Raw genomic sequence first — 7,668 nt, forward strand, 5'->3', positions numbered from 1 at the left:
ATTAAGGAGAGATTGAAAAAAGAAGAATAACAGACGAATAAACCCAAAACAAAAAACAAGGAATTGAAGGATTACATTCGACACTTGATTAATCCAATTTAGCAATCCAAAGGAACATTCATCTCTCTTTTAGCACTTTCAAAGGAGTCAATTGAAGATTTGGAAGGAATGAAATTGACACCACAAGCAACAAAGAAATGGATTGGAAGTGCATTGGTTAGAGAAAATGCATTCATTGAGGAGTTGGTATAGGTATATGGGAAATTTGTATGATTATCCATTCAGGGTAGGCTTCAGGTCATACTTGCATTGTGTGATGAATTTTAGGTTGTTTGGGAAAAGACCATTCCACATTTGTGTGTGTTGGTGGATATTCCTAAGAAAACTTTAGTGGATGGAAATGTAATGGAGGCAAATTAGGCATGTGACTTTCACTGATGGTATTTTGTATTGATGATGAGAAAAGAAATCTTGGAGAAGACAAAGGAAAATTGCATTGAGTTAGGCGGCATGGTCAATGGAATTCAAGATAGAAGCCTTATTGATGTGGAGGTAATGCTTGGAAAAGAAGTGAATGATGATAGAGACATGAATGTGAATGAATTGAAAGATAAAATGAAATCTATCTTCTTCAAGGCCATAGGTTCCATCTTGGAGGATCACTTGGAGGATGCTTCTTCATTCATAACCTTCATGAATGGTATTTAGGACCAAGGACTAGAATGGGATAGGATATTTTCCATGTGTACAACTAACTTGACATTCATGGAGTATAAGGTGGAGGCCACACCAAGTGAACCAATGTAAGAGCTTGATATCATGTCTATATTCATTTAAAATTTGCTATCAAGGAAAGAGACAATGGGCAGACATTCCTAGAGGATACTTTGTTAAATTCCTAGGTAGCATTGAATTTTCCTATTTGCTCTTGCTCCTCGCAATTTGTGCCAAGGAGGATACTTTATTTGTCATTGGTATATATTTAATAAGAGTTAGTGGAGTTTATGTGGTAGTTGTAACTAACTCTACTTAGGGTTTCTTGATTTATCTTGGCCATTGATTTAGAATCAATCTAGACCCTCCATTTGTAATTGAAAATCTATATAAGGCTTGCTCATTTCACTTGTAGCAAGAGAGTTTTGTGAAATTGTTTCTGAAATATTGCTAGAATAAATGCAAACTCATTGAAGCTTAGTGAGAACTTGTGTTGTTTTGGGATGTTAGCATGGTTTTGTACTTCTCAATTAGTTTAGATTTGTTTACATTGAGTTGAATAGTTGAATGGAAGATATTATTGTTGATTTATGTTGAAACCTCTTATGTTCATACCATTTATAATTTTTGGATTGCAAATTATAGTGTATGTTTAGTTTGAACTTATTTCAAAAAGATTAATTTCAATTGCTTTATGCTCATTGATTCACTTGCTTATGGTGTTAATGTGTATAACTGATTTGAAAATCATTAGCATACCTTAGAGGATTGCATCATCTTTGTGTAGTTGTTACCTCATGGTGAGATAAAGTGTGGTTTGGTTTCACTAAGTTGATGGTAATCTCTTGCATCGTTAGAAGTAGAGTATATTTTTAAACCCTCGTCCCATTTACATTTTATTACAAAGTCTTCACTAGGATTAGTTTCAAGAACTTAATTGCAAAATCACAAGTTATTCAAGTCTTGGAGCTTAGAATTGCTAGAATTTTCCTTGTGAAAAAGTGATAGAGTCCTGGAAAAATTGTGTAAGTCCCTTTGTGCAAACATCAATATCACCTCAAATACATTGATTCTATCCAATTTGCATGTCAAGACCTAACTGAAGAAACCTTGGGGTTGCCTTATTATTTGATCACATTATTTAGCATTTGCGGTTTCTTTGTCCAAGAGAGGATACAATACTTAGGATTTTCCTCTGTGTTCGAGGTGACATAAAAAACACATCAGCATCTACCTCATTAGGCTTCATTTGATGGGATCCATCTTTTCGCTCACCTAAGCTATGCTTAAGTGGGGTGGGGGGGGCATTGATTTTTCTTTTTCTTTTTGTTAGGGGTATTTATTTTTTCCCACACATAATTTAAACTTGCTCACGTTTATTAGATGTGGTTAATATAAGATATTAGCTACATGTCCACTAGCTTCCACACATGGGTAGTTGGGTTGAATAACCTCTTTTGGCTTTTTTTGTGCTACCTCTGAACCAACATTATGCTCTTAGTTGAGTATGTTATGGGGTAGTTGGGTTAGACACCCTCTTTTGGCTTTATGTGTCACCTCTCGTAACCACTATTATCTTCACTTGAGGAGGTTATGCCACATGTTTTGGCATTATAGTCTCATAAATTGTAACCCCTTTACAATTTCACACTCCTTTTTGGGCCCTTGCTTAGTGTGTCATTGCATAGCTCATTTCCAGCCTACTTATGGCCTTATCACTAACAAATTGTTGTCATATGCTTATTTGGTGATGGGATCCTATGTCTTGGATTATATCTTCTAGTGGACTAGGGTTCCTAGTCTCATATTCCCTCCGAAAGGGCCCAAAATCAAACATGTTGGAGTGTCAGTTCCTACCATTTGTTATCTGATCCCAATATTTTTATATGATCATTTGAAGTCAGCCTAAAATAGGAAATACTATGTGATCCCTATATAAAAGAATATTTCCTAATTCATTTTCATCCTACATTGGGCATTATTGAGGTCACATCCTAGAGAAAGCATTATGAGCTAATATCTTTAGACCCGAGCATTATGGAGCATCAAGCTACAACAACCTACACACAAGTGTGTTTTCATGATTGATCTTGTCTTATCATGTCATGTTATTGCATCAACACTTGAAGGCCTTATCCAAAGACCATTCCATCACCACCACCATCAATCTTGATGTAATATCATTTCAATTCATCATTTTGCGTAAGATTTAGTCTCTTCCTTGCAAGGGTAAGCTATCTTTTTCAAATATCGATGTTGTAGTGGAGGTTAATTCCTACCTGAGGTTTGTCTTAGTCAAGCCCCTATATAGCCCAACATTTTCCCCCTCTTTTTTGTGTGTAGATTCTAGATCCAACAATAGAGAGTTGCAGATTTGCAGAGTGCAAATTGAGACACACAATTCCAGATTTTCAACAAGAAAAAACTCCTGGTCAACGGAGCGCTGCTCCAGTGACAAACACTTCTCTATTGAAATTTTGGGAGAATGATTTATGGAGCATACTGATCTGGAATCTAAAAATTGAAGTTGATGAAGACACCTCTGGTCTAGGGAACCTCACAACATAAACACACTTTCAGGCCAAAATTTCAGTCATAGGTTCCTTTTTGCACCTCATTTCTAGATCTAAGCTTTCTTCTGATTTCTAGTTTTGTATCTTTCTGTGTATGTCGATTCTTGTCAATTTCCTAGCACTTAACCTAATTCTTACGACTAACCACATCGATAATAAACAAAAAAAGAGGAGAATAATCACATAAAACATCCAAATCTCTTTTAAGTTAGAAGTTGGATCTTATTTATTCCCTCCTTAATTAATTTAGTGGGAATAGTGATCAATTAAGTTCTTAGTTTACATTTCTAAACTAAAACTCCTATTTCCACCCATTTCAAGCATTTATTAAGTATGTAAAACCTCCCACTTTTTATGGGTATAATACACCTCTTGGATGTATATACCCTTATTTTTCTATATATACAACTCTCTCCTCTCACCTTCATTACTTAGGTGACTCATTTAGTGAGATTGAAGAGAGTATTTTCTTAATTCTCTTCCATTATTTCTATTCTCTTTTTTTCAGATTCTATCTCCATTTTGATATTTTTATCTTTGATCATTTGTCGATTGGAGTTGCATGTGATGATTAGATCTTGACTTGGTTTTGTTCCTTGCAAAATCTTACAATTATGTGCATACAATTGATATTATGGTAATTTTATTTTAATTTTGTATATTTTTCTATTCTTGTATTTTTTTAATTTATGGACATTTCCCTGAACAATTATACTTAGGGTCCAAAAAAATCATCTTTTTTGTATCTGTTCCTTTCCTAATAAGTTAATAACTTAAATTTTTAATGAATCTGCCTTTTTTGAAATTGGTGAGATTTTTTATTCTTTATAACTATCTATCATGTATATAGGAGGACAATGTTGATAACTAGTTTTCCAATTTTATGAAAGCAACTCAAGTCTTTTACTAGATTCAACATTTCTGAGTTACGTCTTCATGAGTGATCATCCCAGCATGAAATTGTATTGTGTATGTATCTATGTCTTATGCCCAACATGTTTTAAAGGGTCAGAACCAGTGTCATAGAATTGCTATTATGGTAATTTTATTATGTGCATTGAATTAATATTTAATTTTATTTTTTAATTTTGTATATTTTTTTTGTTCTTGTATTTTTTGTTTTACTGTATGGACATTTTGTTGTTAACCAAAACTGGTTCACCCAAGTATACCTGCAATCCTTTTATGAAATGGCCAATTTCAGTCTATGAAACACATCAGGACTTGGACAATATAACATAGGACCCTAATTGATCCTCCTGCACTTCAGGTTCTACTAGACCTACGGGGGGACACCCTTTTGATGCATGAAATTAACTCATTACACACTTATGATAGCATCAAACAATAAGTAGATAGATCATTTCACAAGCTCAACAAGTTAGGAAACACTACAAATTGGCTAGATTTGTACAAACAATAGATGAAACAGAGATTAGAATGAATGGAACACAAACCCCTAAACATAAAGGGAAATAGATTTTTCTTTAAATTTGTAAATCTGAAAGTATCCCCAAATCTTTCAAAGACCAGTGCCTTATTCATTGGGCATGGAGTCACACACAGAACTGTAAATGCAAATCTTAGCTGCAAATTTATTTTCCTTACAAGATATTCCTACATCAATACCTTATACTAATGCATTACTCAATTCCTTCACAAAATCATCAGATCTTGGATACATATTCCATTATTTATGACTGATTACAGAATTTAAAACCTTCATTGAAGGATACCTACAAATAGTCACAACAATCTCCTAGAAATTGACAAATTCCATCCTCCTTAAGGATTCAATTTATAACAATGAAATACATGCCTAGAGACAATTTAATGTGAAATTTACTCATGCCTAACATAAGTAAAACCTGCAACTAGAAAACAATCTACAATACTGAAATGTAACCTCTATACCTTGAAGAGATCCATAGAATTTTACAAACTTGGGTCAAGAAATTCAGAAGTTGGGAACCATGAAATCTGGAGCATTTCTCCAAAAATTTTGGAACCCTTACAATTGAGAAGAAATGAGAATAAAAAGAGGAAGGAAAAAGATTAGGTCTGCATAACACATTGCCAAGTGTCCCCTTTCTTCAACTGAATATTTTCCTTTCTCCTTCTCATGGAAACTGCTCTCAAAATATCTCATATTTGTTAAAAGTAACTACATGACTAGATTCCTTATTCTGGTAGCTTTCCAATGGTATATGATACTTTCTATTTCAGGCAAAAATAACATGTCAGGCAAATTAAACTTTGAATGTAGACCATCATTTAAATTTTTGCATTTTACACTATAGTCTGCACTAATATATTTAATTTTAATTTTTCTAAATTTTTACTCCTAACGCCCTAGCACGTGGCAGCTTGCGATTCGCTCACGAATCCACCTTTCGCTACCTTGGATGACACCTCATCCATCTGCCACTTATCTGCAATGTGGCAGCCACCTCACTTGCCTCGTGGACCGCCACCTATATGCCACTGGACTGCTTCGTCATCGCCACCTTTGTGGGATCCACCAGCTCACCTGCCACCCGGACCTGCCAGCTCATTTTCACTATTTCGCGAAGGGTAACGATCAAACACCTTCGGATAGCGAAATAACGATGATCGTTGGATCTTCCTCAACCTGCGCATCTTTACCATGCCTTTTTCTGCACGTGCCTTTTCATTGTTTCGCGATGGTTAATCTTCGAGCATCTTTGGCTTGCAAAATTGCGACAGTCGTCCGATTGTGATGAACCTTCTCACTTGTTAATCCATTCTTTCTCTGCAAAACCCACCTACCTTGGGAACTCTACATACGTGGGGTCTACCTAGTCACCAGCTAGCTCGTCGGTCACCCCGAGAATCATGCACACATGTGTGGGGTCCACTAGGTGCCCAACCAACACCATGCGTAAAAAGCCTTTAATCTTTGACATTGTATATGTGTTTGTTTTTGATTTTAAATATCAAAATGTCCCTTTTCCCAACGAATGTGGGATATATGCTATGCCTGGGACTGTGCATTTTTTGAAAGAGTTTTAATGGCACCAATGGCATTTGCTTTAAAATTTTGAATGCCTTTCTGCTTGCTGTGTGGGAGGAGATTGGGATTATGCACCTGCCATTTACCTTTGCTTTAAAAGATTTTAATTCCGTTCTCATTTGTCACACCAAATAGGATTTGCTGGAGATTTTGGCATTTGTTTTAAGTTTTTAATGTTGCCTATTTCCAACCATAGAAGAGAACTTTGGCATTTTCACATGCCACATGCATTTGTTTGAAGATTTTTTAAATCTTTTCGACCGCCACGAATAGCAGGGAGGATATTTTGGCTTCAAACTACAAATATACACTTGTTAAAACTCTCCATGCTTCCCCAAAACCACGCAGACCTAGGACACCTACAAAGGGATGAATGGTCAAAGATTTCTAATGTCTTCCAACAACATTATGTGCAGTAGGAGAGTTACTTGGCAAAACACCCGCCATTGCATTTTTTTTGAATTTTAAAACCTCCCCAACACCATCATGTTTTACTCCAATCAACATTCTGAAATATCAATGCCTCCTAACATCCATGATAGAGCAGTGAGCACATTTTAACTTTACACCAGCCAATGTGCATTTACCTTGGAGTTTTTACGCCTGGCAATGTTTCATGTGGAGAGGCTATTGGAGAAGTCATGGAATTTTCTTTAAGCTTCCAAGGCATTTTCCAAGAACTACAATGGCCACGACTTCTAATTTCCCTTTGTGGATTCAACCTATTTGATCATTCCATAATTGAACATATTGTGTTTTATTGTTCGCACTAATCCAACTTACTTTCATTGTTGTTCTTGTTGAATTCACACTGGAGAAATGTGAATGGAGGGGCATGGTCAGATTAGTTAATTACACATTTATTCAAAACTTTCTTATGACATGTGCTCTTGCGGCATGAAGTATAAGATGGATCATTGTTCAAGAATTGTGCCAAATGCATTTTTTTATGTCTCTTCTCAGTCGCTGAAGGAAAATTTGGCATTAAACTCACTAATTTGAAATTGTCTGGAGTTCTATTAGTATCTTGAACTCTTATGACATGTCTTGTGATCACAATCCCCATTTAAATATTCTGAAATTGTCCCAGTGAACCAAATCACTAATAAAATCAATGCACGAGCATGAGCCAGGTCGGGCCCCAAAGTGGGCCCGACTAAAATAAAATTCATTTTCATGCAATTGACCTTTGAAAACACCTCACAAACCTTAAACATGCCTCTGGAGTTGATTGGCGCCATTTTCTGATCATTAAACTGAGTTTTGAAACTTTCAGGCACCTGCGCCACATTTTTGCATTTAATCGCAAAGATGTAATTTTCAAACTGGTCAAAACAGCTTTTTGGA

This window comes from Cryptomeria japonica, chromosome 4 (genome assembly GCF_030272615.1).
Source record: "Cryptomeria japonica chromosome 4, Sugi_1.0, whole genome shotgun sequence".
Taxonomy (NCBI): Eukaryota; Viridiplantae; Streptophyta; class Pinopsida; order Cupressales; family Cupressaceae; genus Cryptomeria; species Cryptomeria japonica.